The sequence below is a fragment of the Leguminivora glycinivorella genome, chromosome 21 (assembly GCF_023078275.1).
Source record: "Leguminivora glycinivorella isolate SPB_JAAS2020 chromosome 21, LegGlyc_1.1, whole genome shotgun sequence".
Taxonomy (NCBI): Eukaryota; Metazoa; Arthropoda; class Insecta; order Lepidoptera; family Tortricidae; genus Leguminivora; species Leguminivora glycinivorella.
In genome coordinates, this window is record NC_062991.1 from 917,705 (window position 1) to 934,275 (window position 16,571).

General features: G+C 38.0%; 1 protein-coding gene across 4 annotated transcripts in view; it reads right to left on the minus strand.

Annotated features, from left to right (window-relative positions):
• The window catches only part of LOC125237542 (trehalase-like), a 150,348-nt gene that overhangs the window by 85,088 nt on the left and 48,689 nt on the right, over positions 1 to 16,571 (minus strand). Inside the window, exon 1 of one of the 4 annotated variants that reach the window (XM_048144666.1) lies at positions 13,543 to 13,614. The exons of the other annotated variants lie outside the window; for them this stretch is intronic. The gene's annotated coding sequence lies outside the window, so the exon portion shown is untranslated. Of the gene's footprint in view, positions 1 to 13,542; positions 13,615 to 16,571 lie in introns of those variants that run through there. 4 annotated transcript variants of the gene reach the window in all.

A 16,571-nucleotide genomic window follows, 5' to 3' on the forward strand; every position in this document is an offset into this window, starting at 1 on the left:
GGTATTGCATTAAAAACCAATTGGAGATACCGAAATCTTTAAAGCAAATGCGCCTAAAATAGTTGGATGAAAGGACACTATTCTGAAACTGTGTGTTATTGAAAGATCATTCAATGAAAGAATAGTCTTGCAATTTCATTCGACAGAATTGGCAGTAGGAAATACCCTGTACGAAATTTCAACTTCCCATTTTTCACGCAATTGTTTTCAGAAGGCGAGACGAACGCCGTTTGTCTTGTAATTGTACTAATATTGAAAAGTGGTTTAACGGTAGATTATACACAACACACCAATATAATTATAGCTCCTTCTTTAATCTTTACAGATGGAATAACAGTTTCAATGCTTTTCAATCCATGTGTAAATTGTATAACTGTAAAGTACGAAGGTGTTTTCCACAATCACGTGCATTGTTCCAAATATAGCCGAGATAAACGGCCGTCACGGAAGATCACCAGTTAGAAGACTTGTCAAGATGCCAGGAGCATACGTCTAACTTACGCAACTAAGACACACCCACTTAATTGGCGTATTTTTAGATAAGGGCGCGATTGTTTATCGAAAACAATCGGAGAATTACACACACACTTATACGCGCATGAAACATGAAACGCAAAAGCATTGCAAGACTTGCTAACAATTTCCTGATAAAAGGTAGTGTTCTGCCCTTGATTCTTCTAAGATAAAGTCTTATCATTCATCATGATAATTATAATCAACTTTAATTTTTGCATACATTTTTAGACAAATCGATTTTCCTTCCAAAGTTTTTCTCATTCAATCTTTCAGAAAATTTACTTTTTTATGTTATCTGTAATATCTGTCACCTAGACCTAACCTGACCTAGATCTGTCTGTAGACCTAGAAATCGTATCAACAATAAAGAAAATAAAGGCAGCTTATTTCGGACATATCTATAGAAACAATAACCTATTGAAATTATTGAAGGAAAAATTGAAGGGAAGCGTGGCCGTGGTAGAAGGCGCATATCATGGAGTAAGAATATAAGAGACTCGTTAAAAGTGAAGAGCATAGACAAACTGATTCGCATGAAAATGGAGAGACATATGGACATATGGTCGCCGATCCCCTGGACGGAGATGGCACATAAAGAAGAATAAATAATTGAATTGAATTGAATATCTGTCATGATTGTTTGATCACATGGTCGCATCGGAAGATCAGCGCTAGAAGTCGCCAGCATTTAAGATGTGACCGCCCTAATCCTATGTTTCTTGTATTATTTAATTTTATTATTAATTTTCTGTGTTTGTGCTGATGAATAAAAAAAATAGTGCGTGGAGTCCCTTCGCGCGGAAGAAGTGAAACTTCGTAATGTGGAAATGAAAATAGGAAGGGGTAGGGTTGTCAAAATACTACGCTTGGTCACAGAGGGGGAGGGGGGGGGTCTAATTTCTTGTCACGTAACCTGTGGAATATTGGCCCAGCCGTGGCAGCAGTGGGACGCATATATAAGCTGGTGATGATGATGAAGGTAATGGGATGAAAATCATTGTTTAAAAGCCGGAAAAAAATATGACAAACACTCGTCATTAAAATCAAATAATAAATTTATTGACAACTTTCTCCAAAAATTGTTTTACAACTTCATTTATAAATACCGTGTGGTGACGGGTTAAGAATTTCACCACCCCCTTTCTTCCCGTGGGTGTCGAAGAAGGCGACTGTGGGATATGGGTTAAATTGTGGCGTAGGCGAGAGGCTGGCAACCTGTCACTGCAATGTCACAGTTTCGTTTTCTGTCAATCCCTTATTTGCCAAGAATGACACTGAAACTTGAGTAGTTTCATGTGCTCTGCCTACCCCTTCATGGGATACAGGCGTGATTGTATGTATGTATGTTGTATGTATTTATAAATACTACGTGAAAACTACAGGGACAGGAGGGGGGAGGGGGGGGGGGGTCTTGCCATATATGTACTACTAAAAACGCCACACGTACTTTGGGTATGCTTCCTAATATACATACATACTGTAAGCCTAAAGAGAAGTCCCAGCAAAAAAAAAATAAAACATACGAGTGCGCAAGGTCGCGTTAGAACCTTGGTGCTTTCACCGAGCAAAGTCGGCATTCGCGTGCCAATTTCACAGCCTGAACTCGTTGAAGGTGAATTTATCAAATTTATAATCGCCTTTCTGTTTTATTTGCGGACATACGCGCAAGCACCTATTGCACTGTATTACAGAGAACCTTTTTAGGGCTCCGTAGTCAACTAGGAACCCTTATAGTTTCGCCATGTCTGTCCGTCCGTCCGTCCGCGGATAATCTCAGTGACCGTAAGCACTAGGAAGTTGAAATTTGGTACCAATATGTTTATCAATGACGCCAACAAAGTGCAAAAATAAAAAGTGGAAAAAAATGTTTTATTCGGGTACCCCCTTAAAGTGGGGAGGGTTTTTTTTTTCGTTTCAACCATAACGTGTACATTGTGTGATACATTGTTGGGTTGGTATTTAAAAATGAATAGGGGTTTACTAAAATCATTTGAGTGTTTATATACTCTATTAAAAAAAAAATTAAAAAAAAATTGTTTATTTCAGGCAGGGCCTATTAATAATAGTCAGAGAGAATTTCTTTAATGCCAGCAGCAGTAGTTCTTGGCAGTCACATTAGAACCTTTAGACTTTACTTTTCCGTAGTTTTTTTTATAATCTTTGATCCTGTTACCCTTGTCAATATATTTCTCCTTACAGTCGACACGAGTAGGGCAAGTAAACAACTCGAGTTGAACCACTTAAGGTTATCAGTTTGGGTTCTTCAAAACTAATCCATCAAGGTACCGTTGTGCAAATATACTTCTTGACAAGATAAACTTTCAGACATTGACTCCCTTTCTATCATATTGCGAAGATTCATCATCAACAGATATATACTATAACCACAAAAGTAAAATTTTGAAAAAACCTCCGACCGCGACATAGTGGACCGATTTTCATGAAACATGGCTAAGAACACTGCCGACTAACTCAGCTTTCAGACAAAAAAAACAAAATCTAAATCGGTACATCCGTTCGGGAGCTACGATGCCACAGACAGACATACACACAGACAGACAGACAGACATACACAAACGACAGACAGACACGTAAAACTTATAACACCCCGTCGTTTTTGCGTCGGGGGTTAAAAAATACGTCCTTCCGTTAGACTTATATTGACCGGGATATAGACCGTGATTACCTTTTTGATTTTTGTCGAGCTCCCGATATTTCGACGCAGTTGCATGTATCACGATCACGGAAAACTGACGAAGGCGGCAACTGCGTCGAAATATCGGGAGCTCGACAAAAATCAAAAAACCGGCCAAGAGCGTGTCGGGCCACGCTCAGTGTAGGGTTCCGTAGTTTTCCTTATTTTTCTCAAAAACTACTAAACCTATCAAGTTCAAAACAATTTTCCTAGAAAGTCTTTATAAAGTTCTACTATTGTGATTTTTTTCATATTTTTTAAATATATGGTTCAAAAGTTAGAGGGGGGGACGCACTTTTTTTTCCTTTAGGAGCGATTATTTCCGAAAATATGAATATTATCAAAAAACGATCTTAGTAAACCTTTATTCATTTTTAAATACCTATCCAACAATATATCACACGTTGGGGTTGGAATGAAAAAATATCAGCCCCCACTTTACATGTAGGGGGGTACCCTAATAAAACATTTTTTTCCATTTTTTATTTTTGCACTTTGTTGGCGTGATTGATATACATATTGGTACCAAATTTCAGCTTTCTAGTGCTAACGGTTACTGAGATTATCCGCAGACGGACGGACGGACGGACGGACGGACGGACGGACGGACGGACGGACAGACAGACATGGCGAAACTATAAGGGTTCCTAGTTGACTACGGAACCCTAAAAAGGTAATCACGGTCTATATCCCGGTCAATATAAGTCTAATGAAAATAACCGTGAATCATTCAAAACTCTTACGTCCTTCCGAATGATAAAGAAGGAAATGTTGAGTTGTTTTCCATTCCGATCGGGGATTTTTCCTACAGGAATTTCAGACTTGGTGGAATATGCATAGTACATTACATCAGAGGCCGGGAAAATGAGGATTTCCGGCCAAGTGGGTATATACCGGATAGGGATACGAGGCCGGGAATCCGTTTTCACGCCGAGGCATGTATAGTGCTTTTCTATAACATACAATGAAATAAAAAAAAATGGTCTAAAGGACAATATTTTATAAAAAAAGTTACTTTGCAGGCCTAGGCCTAAAAAATAATATGAAATCCCTTTACAGTCCTCTCGAGTTGTTGCGCCCAAAAAGCGATACTTCCCAGCCCATTTTAAGGAACGTAAAGACAATATTTCATTGCATGTTTGAGAAAATTATATTTTATACAAAAAGAAGTATTTTATGCTTCTTATATATAAAATTATAATGAGTTCCACGAAATTAATTTTAAGCATATAAATAATAGCTGATAGGTAACATACAAGTCGGCCTTGATTGTGAATGATACCAGTTTTCTATAAACACATTTACATAGGTCAGTTACTGGTTAAAAAGCGCTGGTGGCCTAGCGGTAAGAGCGTGCGACTTTCGATCCGGAGGTCGCGGGTTCGAACCCGGCTCGTACCAATGAGTTTTTCTGAACTTATGTGCGAAATGTCATTTGATTGAGCGCTTTTCGGTGAAGGAAAACATCGTGAGGAAACCGGACTAATTCCAATTAGGCCTAGTTACCCCTCGGGTTGGAAGGTCAGATGGCAGTCACTTTCGTAAAAACTAGTGCCTACGCTTGGGATTAGTTGTTAAAGCGGACCCCAGGCTCCCATGAGCCGTGGCAAATGACGGGATAACGCAAGGAGGATGATGACATAGGTCATCAAAATATAAATGCCGGCACCAGTAAACTACAAGAACATCATAAATATTCATAATTAATCACGGATAACCTAATCATGATCATTCTGAAGAAGAAAACAATCATGTTGACAGTCCCAAAGCTCAAGTTCGTAAACCGTAAAATTTTCCGCCGCTAAGTACATTAAATAGGAAGCCATCTTCGCTTGTCAGTTCGAACCGCTTTTATATCCTGCACAATAGTCATAAACATGTACCATGCTACCATGTACACTATTATGGACTTTATTCAATTGAGATTATAAAGATTTATGACGACAATCGCTGTGACATGACAAGATGCATTTGTGTGAGACTGAGAACACGGCAGATGGATGAGAGGAGATTGATTGAAAGGAAAATTCTACAGGTGAGCAAATAAGTTTTGCGTGTGATCAAAATTTTTGCTAAGAGCTTTGGTCGTGGTTTTAATTTCATAGTTATTTGTTATACAAGGGTGCAAAGTTGTATTTTAACGCCGAGTGTGGAATTGAAAAACGAGCAGGTGAAAGGATTCTATAGTTGAACCGCGAGCGAAGCGAGTGGTTCGAGAATAGAATCCTGAACTTGGCGAGTTTTTCAACACACGAGAAGTAAAATACATTTGCACCCGTGTGTAACACAAAACTTTTCCCTTCACTATAGCGAGGAAATTACAACGCAAAAAACGCGTTTATCACTGCTTCCAGTAGTTCCACAGGTGGTAAAACATCTTTATCACTAGATTAATCCACTTTTATCAATTTTAAAGCAGAACATTAGGCTATATTCAAGGTCAAATTAGTTTATCCACTAGTGGATAAAATGCGTTTTTACCCGCTGGTATTAAAGGACAAAACGCGTGTTTCCGAGCTAGTGAGGGGAAAACAAATATACTGCCCTGTCTATAATATGATAATTGAGACAATGAAACTTAAGCGGAGTGAATTTTTCCAATTTATTCTCATTTCCTGTTAACGAGCAACTAAACTGTAGGTTTAGTTCTTCAAACTTATTACCAACATGGGTCAGCGACTTTATAAAATAACCCTTGTTTTTAGGGTTCCGTAGTCAATTAGGAACCCTTATAGTTTCGCCATGTCTGTCCGTCCGTCCCCGGATAATCTCAGTGACCGTTAGCACTAGGAAGCTGAAATTTGGTACCGATATGTATATCAAACACGCCGACAAAGTGGTAAAATAAAAAGTGGAAAAAAATGTTTTGTTAGGGTACCCCCCCCTACATGTAAAGTGGGGACTGATTTTTTCATTCCAACCCCAGGGTTTACTAAAATCGTTTTTTGATAATATTAATATTTTCGGAAATAATCGCTCCTAAAGGAAAAAAAAGGACGTCCCCCCCCCTTTAACTTTAGAACCATATGTTTAAAAAATATGAAAAAAATCACAAAAGTAGAACTTTATAAAGACTTTCTAGGAAAATTATTTTGAACATGATAGGTTCAGTAGTGTTTGAGAAAAATACGGGAAACTACGGAACCCTACACTGAGCGTGGCCCGACACGCTCTTGGCCGGTTTTTATTTTTAATATGCAGAGCCGTTTGCGACACTGCGAGCCGTCTGTGACGTTATCGAGGTAAAGGGACCATATTGTCAGTGGCGCTTACGACCCGCGGTTGTATATGAACATCGCTCATAACGCCGTAAGCGCCATCGCCAATAAGGTCCCTTTACCCAAATAACGTCACATATATCTTCAATTTTCATATTTCTAAGGTATTAAATAAAGTGTGACAGAAAATAGAAAACTTGATTTCTGTTTTTGAACAGACGCGACAAGGACAATTTTATGAAGAAAAAAGCCCATATTAAAATGGTTCCTATAGAGTTTTGAAATTGCTGATTGGTCCACTTTATTCAACTCCTACGTAAGACAACCTAATCGAACATTCGCAAACAACATGACAGACGAAAATCCAGAATTAAATCAGCCGACGCAGGCGCAGCGAAATTGGCCTAATTTCCTTGTTAGAGTTGTTAGTGCCACCCACGACATGTCTTATTGTCCGAAACTATGTATAGAACGATCCGAAATATATGTACCTATATATATATTATTACGTCGGAGAGCAATACCGCGTAACTACTTACCAGTGCCGGAGCACCTGCCATCCTAGAGCCCACAGGGCTCACCAGGGATGATGGTAAGCGGCCTGATGGCATGACCCTCGTTCCCTGGAAGCTGGGACGGCCCTTAGCCTGGGACGCCACATTTGTGGACACTCTGGCACCGTCCCACCTCCCAGGGACTTCTACCAAAGCCGGCACGGCCGAACACCTCAACGGCTCAAATATTGAGGCGTTGGGGGTGGAGACGCTTGGACCTTGGGGACCCGGAGCACACTGTATTTTCAAGGAGCTGGTGCCGAGCTCCTGTTTTTTATTTGTAAATATTTTTATGTACATATATTTATTCCGTGTTAGTTTAGTTTAAGTTTAGTAAAGCGCTGGTAGCCTAGCGGTAACTCTAAGTACCTGTGACTTGCGTTCCGAAGGTCGCGGGTTCGAACCCCGGCTCGTACCAATGAGTTTTTCGGAACTTATGTGCGAAATGTAATTTGATATTTGCCAGTTCTTTTTCGGTGAAGGAAAACATCGCGAGGAAACCGGACTAATTCCAATAAGGCTTAGTTACCCTTCGGGTTGGAAGGTCGGATGGCAGTCGCTTTCGTAAAACTAGTGCCTACGCCAAATCTTGGGATTAGTTGTCACAGCGGACCCCAGGCTCCCATGAGGATGCCGGGATAACGCAAGGAGGATGATGAGTTTAAGTTATTTTTAATACATATTTAAATAAATATTACTTCTGAGGTATAGAGTCTATCTAACCAAAATCTTGGCACAAAAAAAGGCGCAAAATTCAAAATGTCTGTGGGATTAAACCTTCGCCCCTATTCTCAATCAATTTTAAGGGTTATGGCTCGTCGATAATTCTGCCAACGTCAAGGTTTAGGAAGGCACGCGTTTTATGAAGACAAATGGCCGCTGAACCCTGCATTATTCAAAAGCGCCTTTCTTAATGCCAATATTTGGTTGGCCGTCTAACAACGTCGATACCCGAGTGGCGACTAGGATTGCAAAAAAACGTTTTTTTTCTGGCTTGAAAAAAAAAACATGAAAAAAAAACAGTTTTTTTTCTGGAGTATATTTTTTTTTCTAAAGTACGAAATCTCAAAATTTGCAAAGCAGTTAATACTTTTATACGGTTTTTTAGACTTAATCTTAACATTCTTAACTATTAAACGAATTTAATCAAATAATTTTAATTTCTGGTCTTATAAAAGTAACATTTACGAAACCTGTAGTTGGTAGTTATCACTATTTAGGTACTGTTGGCAGCACCACCGCCTCTCTACGTTGCACGCCGCATAGGGGATTCCCCAATAAACAATTATTGTTATTGAAACACGTTACAACTCACGAAAAATCGTTATTGTAGAATTAATTGTTCATCTGAAAAAAAAACCATAATTTTGTGTTTACGCGATTAAGTCCCGTTTTGTTCTAAAATTATGAGTGCAAATCGTGTTAGTCTAAATCAATATAAAAAAAACCATATTTCGAAAAAAAACAATGGTGCTCGGTTTTTTTTTCATGATTTTTTTTCATAATTCTAAAAAAAAACATTTGGTTTTTTTTCTATTTGCAACCCTAGTGGCGACGGATTAAGAATTTCACCACCATTTTTGCTCCCGTGGGTGCCGATAAAATTTACTGTGTGACATGACATGACATGGTTTTCTTTTAACCGCTTTGCCAAAAGTGGCACAGAAGCTTGACCAGTTTCATGTGCTCTGCACACCAAATTTTGGAATACACGCGTGAGTTGTTTGTGTCAAAAGCGGCACAAACCGTCTGCATCCGTCTCAGTCTTAAGTCTAATCTTGGCCTGGTTCAGGAAGAATTCCACAGATTTTACTAATAAGTCATAACATTTTGCACGCAACTCTAAAAATGCTAGTCTTATGATTATTTCCCAGAAACCATACACAAGAGTATGAGAGTAGGCATCTCGTGACAGCAATCAGCTGATGCAGATTTTATCAAATATCAACTCGGTGCAAGAAAGACGGATATGGGCAGTGGATTAGTCACGTTTTAGCTCTATTTATAATGTAGATAACATAAATCGATAGGTAAATACAAATTAGTGCATGTAAAACTAGATTTGGCGCCATCTATGTGTGGTGTAGTGTATGCGCGTTCTTAGGCCGGCCGTCGCATTTTAATGTATGGGATGGTATGATTTTATTATATTTAATCTATGCTCTTGGACACAGACTAGCCAAAGGCAAAGACGTGGCCTACGATGGAGTGAGCTCGCCCAGAAGATGTCTGTTCACTCTTGATTTGAAGGTTATAAAGATATTTTTGCGGCCATCTTTTTGTGCGATATTATTGCCGGTGACCGTATGTACTTACTCGTTCTAGTTTTCCGTAGCAACTGTATCTCGTTACCAAGCATCACGATTCTAAACATATCCGGATGAAACCGAGCTTTTTGAAGATCAAGGTAAATTTAATAAGTGGTGCTAACGATATCTTCCATTCGACACGATATGTTGTTTACATTTGTACTTACAGGTGAATGCTCGTATGTGTGTATTGACTACGTGCAAAGTGTGGTAGTTTGCGTTTCAATTAATACATACATAAACCCGTGGTGTGGTAACTGATTAAGAATTTCAACACCCGTTTCTTCCCGTGGGTGTCGTAGAAGTCAATTATGGGATTCGGGTTAAATTGCGGCAGAGGCGAGAGGCCACCTGTCACTGCAATGTCACAATGTCGTTTTCTTTCAACCCCTTAATTTGATTTTGATTTTTAATTGCTAAGTGTGGCACGGAAACTATAGCAGTTTCGTGTGCCCTGCCTACCCCTTTTGGGAACAGCTCGTTTGGTTTGTTTTCTCACCTAGCTGTGAATGGTATTGTCTAATTTGGACTAGTCATTGTAGCAATGCGAAGCCACAAGTCATGATTTTTTCAACATCGACGGAAGATCAACATGATACGTCAATTTTCGCATGATAACTAAGGACTCTGATAGCAGCTTGAAAAAATTCAGGTAGTACCTACATTATTTACTCATGGAAAAAAAAATATCTGGAAAAGTGGATCACTGTTATAACCTAAAGAACCCGTACATCCATACTAATATTATAAATGGGAAAGTGTGAGTGTCTGTTTGTTTGTCCGTCTTTCACGGCAAAACGGAGCGACGAATTCACGTGATTTTTTAAGGGGAGGTAGTTGAAGGGATGGAGAGTGACAGGCTATATTTTGTCTCTTTCTAACGCGATCGAAGCCGCGGACAAAAGGTGGTATGATATAAATCATTCAATGCGTATATTTACGTCACATGTTCTAGTCCAACAGCCAAGAGACCATAAAACGGCAAGAGACGGGTCGTAAAATATATTAAACGAAGATACCGATATAATAAGTAGTTAGGTATCTCATATGATCTGGAATAGTGTTGCAAATAGAAAAAAAAAATAATATAATATGTTTTTTTCGTGAGTTGTAACGTGTTTCAATAACAATAACGTACATTTTAATTCGATTAACATTCAGTATACAAACGTTTATTGGGGTATCCCCGATGCGGCGTGCAGCGTGGAGAGGCGGTGGTGTTGCCAACAGTAAATAGTGATAACTACCAACTAAAGATTTAGTAAAATGAACGTTACTTTTATAAGACCAGAAATAAATAATAAAGTTATTAATATAAATTCATTTAATAGTTAACAATAACATTAAGTCTAAAAAACCGTATAAAAGTATTAACTGCTTTGCAAATTTCGAGATTTCATACTTTACAAAAAAAACATACTCCAGAAAAAAAATTTTTTTTTCACGGTTTTTTTCATGTTTTTTTTAAGCCAACAGAAACTTTTTTTGCAACCCTAGTCTGGAAGTATTTTACAAGAAAGTGAGCAGATTCACTTCGCGGGCATAGGTTCACTGACGTATTTTGAATATCGAGATGAAGTTTAGAGCCTCAAATTAATTTTCAAGAGCGGACATCTTAAAAACTGAACAAGATATCAAAATCTTTATACATAAAAAGAAACTTGCAGCAAATTTAGACAAAATATTTTTTGAAATATAAACAAAAACCCGAAGAATGGGACTTTCTGTACTTTTTCAGGAAAGTCAAAGTGAAGGCAGTAGAACACATGGAAGTTGCTCCACAAGAGGACAAGAATTCAACTCTTAAATTAAATGACTGTTGATGATGTACTTTTTACAATTTTTTGAAATCTATATGTACATACAATCAAGCAATTGGAACCCTAGGCCACTCTACAACCATGTCAAAATGACAAGCTGTAAGAGATTTCTTACAATCTGATTTATAACGTCACTATGACATAGTTCTTAGTTCCTAGGGTTCCAATTGGTTGACTGTAAGTACCTATATTTTACTAAATCGACGAACATATTCACATCGATTTGGAATTAGCTTCTGTTGGTACTTAATGAACTTTAGGTACATCTTCAATAGTGAAGGGACCGGTGACCTCAGACGCAATGGCGAGAAACCGATCACAGGAAATAATTATACAGAACATAAAGATAACATTAATTAGACTAAACGATACAGTAGAGCTCTACTTTTTTTATTATTGACTGATCAGCGATTGACCCTAGTCGCACCTGATGGAAAGTGAAGACTGAGTCTAAGGTGGAGCTCGCCGATTCAGTAATAGCCTATCAGTGGCGGCTGGTGAAAATTTCTGCTAGGCAACATCGAGCAAAAAGAAACCTACCTTAACATTAGGTACTTTACTAGTATTCATTTTAGGCAAGCCAATGGGAATCGGCTTGTATGGATCAGCTGCTGCTGTAGCCAATTCACTCTTGCTTTAAAGATACCGAGGTCGTATTTTTTTGGGGACACAGACCATGGGAGCTGGGAGCGCATTCCATTCCATTCGTCCTGTTTTAAAAAGTTTACGTTACTTTGAAGCTGTGATTTCAAGTCTCACTCAAGGCAGTCATTTTTCGACAGTTTTTCTAAACTTGATACTCTTGATAGTTTGAAGATTTTTTTTTGTTAATTATACAAAATTGTAAACATCAGCAATAGATTTAAGTACATAACATAATATTTCTTCAGTAATATGTAGCAAAGCAGCCTAAGCGATGTTTGAACAAGATTTGATAAGTCAACAGATGTCTGAATGGAAAATAAAGATATGGTTGTAAGATGTAATAAACAGTTACTTTCACTACACGATCATAATAATGAAAGATTAAAACAATACTTCTATTGAACTATAAATGTTAACAGATTTTTCTCGAGAATTGACCCTTTGGGACGCCATTTTTCGTGAGTTTTGTGACCAAAACCTAATAAATCATCTGTTTTTAGAGCTAAACTAAAGCTAAGTTGATAACTTATAACATACTAGCTTTTGCGCGCGGCTTCGCTCGCTTTAGAAAGAGACAAAAAGTAGCCTATGTCACTCTCCATCCCTTCAACTATCTTCACTTAAAAAATCACGTCAATTCGTCGCTCCGTTTTGCTATGAAAGACGGACAAACAAGCAGACACACACTTTCCCTTTTATAATATTTAGTATGGATTTACTTAACACGTGTAAACTTGGTCATATCAAAATCGTAGACATACCTTGGTCGGACTCTAGTACTCTACACAACAGTGATTTCTAGAGGTATGATTCAAACACAATTCTGAACTAAAGTCCTTCACAGTATCAGGTCATGAACCAATTTTCTAATATGCCAATCAAACTACAATGGTAGACATATGTGCAGCATAGTATAGCAATCTTTAGAATTGTCCGATAAGTGTTGGGTTAACCTTCTATATCCCTGTGTACAAAATTTTGTACATATTGCAAAATCTATTTTCAACTTTAGTAGTGTTACTAAGGGTTCTAAATGCAAAAACAAAACAATTGCTTCTGGGACTAGAGGTAGTCGCATAAAATATATATGATATATTGTAGTTGGACATAATCCAAGGCAAAAATAATGATACTAATAATTTAAAATAATTCAGCAACATTCTCATATGTTTGTAGCAACGTAAGGCGACGTACTCGGCTTCCGGTACAGATAAGGCAACGTTGACAGATATGTATGAAAATATATTAAATATAGTCTGACTATACCGTAAAATAATCTAGCTATTTGTATAATAACCATGGTCTACAATTTCAATACATAAATATGTATTTATCACTATCAGAATCTATGTTCATTTTAGTTTTTTTTGCGAGTGGATCTTCTTTTTTTATATGTATTTTTCTTTCGAAAGGTCACATTCAAATAATAGTCATACCTGAACTGAATACATTCAGATTAATTTTTGAACAGAATAATAGAACAGTATTTTATTCAATGTGAAAAATTAAGTTAACTTTGAATTCGTCACAACGGTTAAAGACCCATAATTTACCGTTCTCATTTAACGTAATTCGAAATTCAAATAAAATTAAAGAACAATGCTCACACACGTTGACGCAAGATTACTAATTAACTGTCTACAATTTACAGAAAAAATAGGCATTCGCAGAATATTCGAAACAAGTATGTATAATAAAATAAAATCTCTTGTTCATTTCAGTGTTTCAAGGGTAGGAAGCTGAGTCGTTGCCAGGAGTTTATTTCTGAATTGCCAACGAACTTACCGAGAAACTCGGGTAATCACACACTTCACAAACACAAGAACGGAGCACACGTCTGTCCTATACCGCGGTCAGGTAACAACTAAAATCATTGTTCGAGTTTGAGTCAAGTCCACGATCGTACACATGTCGAGGCGAAAAAACACGAAGCCAAACAAGCGCGGTGCTAAAAAGTAACCAATTTAAGCGGGATTCTCTATGGTTGACGTACGGAAAGAAACTAAAGCTCTAGATACATTGGGGTTTATCCTTCCGTCGAGTTTTTTTTATGAATTACCGATGACGTACAGACATGAATGACGTGTTCGCGAAAACTGTACGCCATTTATGATTACGTAATCTATGGTGCAATTAGGTTAGGTTAGAATTGCTTGAATGAAAGTAATTAGAATTTTGAAAGTATCGACCTAGTTTTATTTGTGATGGATTTGAGTAACAAAGAGTTAAGTTTAAAGAGTAATTATAAGAAGAAAAGAAGTGTCTTGGTGTCATTATTATGTTGTGAAGCCGGTTTTGACTATACACTATACAGGTTGTCCCAAAAGTTACTTAGTTTTTATAATGAAATACCTATGGCTTTTATATAAGACCATGTGTTTTCTTTCTTCTTAAATGGTGTCAAAATAGAATATACACAAGAGCAGTGCACCAAGATCCAAGGCTGAGTGTATTATCAAATTAATCACACCTACAAAGAACATTATTATTATAATAGGATAAAAAAATTAACACAAAAAATCAAAAATAATTGCGTTTTGAATTCTGCTTCACAAATTTCCTCTAATAGCACCTCGTACACCTTCAATAGAACGAAATTGATTGAAAATAAAATTAGCGACTTCTATTCACAAACGACGTGCTATCGCCAGATACTCCTGACACTCTTTCGGCGGCGGCGTTAATTTCCAAATATCCACCGGCTCCTTCAGTGCCACACGTGTTGGCTCCACCTACAGCCGACGACGGTGTAGCCGAATGGCACAAACGCTCACGAAATGCTCACGAAACGAAACCCACGAAACGAAACACATCTATCTCTATCGCTCTTGCGTATTGGAGCGACCGAGCCAGACTACCTTTTGCGGCGTTTCGTTTTTGTTTCGCGTCGGAGAAATGCCATTCGGCTACGGGGCCTGGCCTCCCTCCAAATCGAAGGCACACGTTGTCGACGCCATATTTTTTTTTTCCTTTTTTTTTAAACGGTTCGATGGCCGGCCTGGATGGGATCTCGCCCCAACACTTGAAGGACCTAATCTCTCACTCAGTAGGAGACGCTGCTACAGCTTTTCATTATTATAATTGAATGTGAATGTTTGACGACCGGTCTGGCTCAGTCGGTAGTGACCCTGCCTGCGGTCCTGGCTTCGAATCCCAGGAATCGTCATGGCTGTTTTCTATGTATATATGTATGTATTTATCTATTTCAGTATGTATATCGTCGCTTAGCACCCATAGTACAAGCTTTGCTTAGTTTGGGGCTAAGTTGATCTGTGTAAGGTGTCCCCAATATTAAAAAAAAAAAATGTCTTCATATGTTTTATTCGACACTATTGTATCAAATGAAGGTTTTTGAAGACTCGGTAGTAAGCATGATTGTTTGATTTTCCAACCAAATTGGGTTCGTATTGCTGTCTGTCTACTCTCGAAGCTGTAATAAATGAATATTGCAAGAATTTTCATAGATAATGTTAATGTAACAACAAATATATTTTAAGATCCCGGAAAAAACAAATCAGTTTTTTTGAGATAGCGAATCTTATAAACAAATCACCCGTATCATGTAACAAATTATAATCTCTATCAGATAAGGAACGTAGATATTTAGATAAGACCCTTTTTAGGGTTCCGTAGTCAACTAGGAACCCTTATAGTTTCGCCATGTCTGTCTGTCCGTCTGTCCGTCCGTCCGTCCGTCCGTCCGTCCGTCCGTCCGTCCGTCCGTTCGTCCGTCCGCGGATAATCTCAGTAACCGTAAGCACTAGGAAGCTGAAATTTGGTACCAGTATGTATATCAATCACGCCAACAAAGTGCAAAAATAAAAAATGGAAAAAAATGTTTTATTAGGGTACCCCCCCTACATGTAAAGTGGGGGCTGATATTTTTTTTCATTCCAACCCCAACGTGTGATATATTGTTGGATAGGTATTTAAAAATGAATAAGGGTTTACTAAGATCGTTTTTGGATAATATTCATATTTTCAGAAATAATTGCTCCTAAAGGAAAAAAAATTGCGTCCCCCCCCTCTAACTTTTGAACCATATTTTTAAAAAATATGAAAAAAATCACAAAAGTAGAACTTTATAAAGACTTTCTAGGAAATTTATTTTGAACTTGATAGGTTCAGTAGTTTTTGAGAAAAATACGGAAAACTGCGGAACCCTACACTGAGCGTGGCCCGACACGCTCTTGGCCGGTTTTTTGTAAAGAGTAACAATAGTTGGAGACCTTTCTGTCCGGCTAGTTCTTTTAAATTTTGTTGCATGAGGTATGGAAGAAATAAGTTTTTTTTGCAAAAATTTAATTTTTGGCACAAGCTTTTATCGCTGACTGTACCTTTCTTGCAACAGTCATCTACTGCTCTCCGAGACGTTTCTAAAAACCCCTTACTGGATGGGGATACGACAGAGTTCCTATGACCACCTTTCTGCTTCGTCATCAGATCACCTCCATGATACCATAATATTGCATTGTCACGTGATTTACATATGTGTGCAAAATTTCAGCTCAATCGGGAAGACCGGGAAGTGGGTCAAATTTAGCTTCCAGGTTTTGATCCAAACTAACATACTAACAAGGCAAGTTGAATAAAAGCTTGTAAAAACATACTGTGGCTGTGACGACCCTAAACGACTGGGGTAAGGGCAGTCGAATGATAATGATATGTTCTATTTATTCGCTACGAGACGGGAGAAATATTTTCTGCCGTCCAGGGGCCCGATTCTCGAAAGATACAAGTCTTGTATTACAAGTGTGTTTCCATGACAACCCATACGATTTGACAGTTCGCGCACTTGTAATACAAGGCTTGTA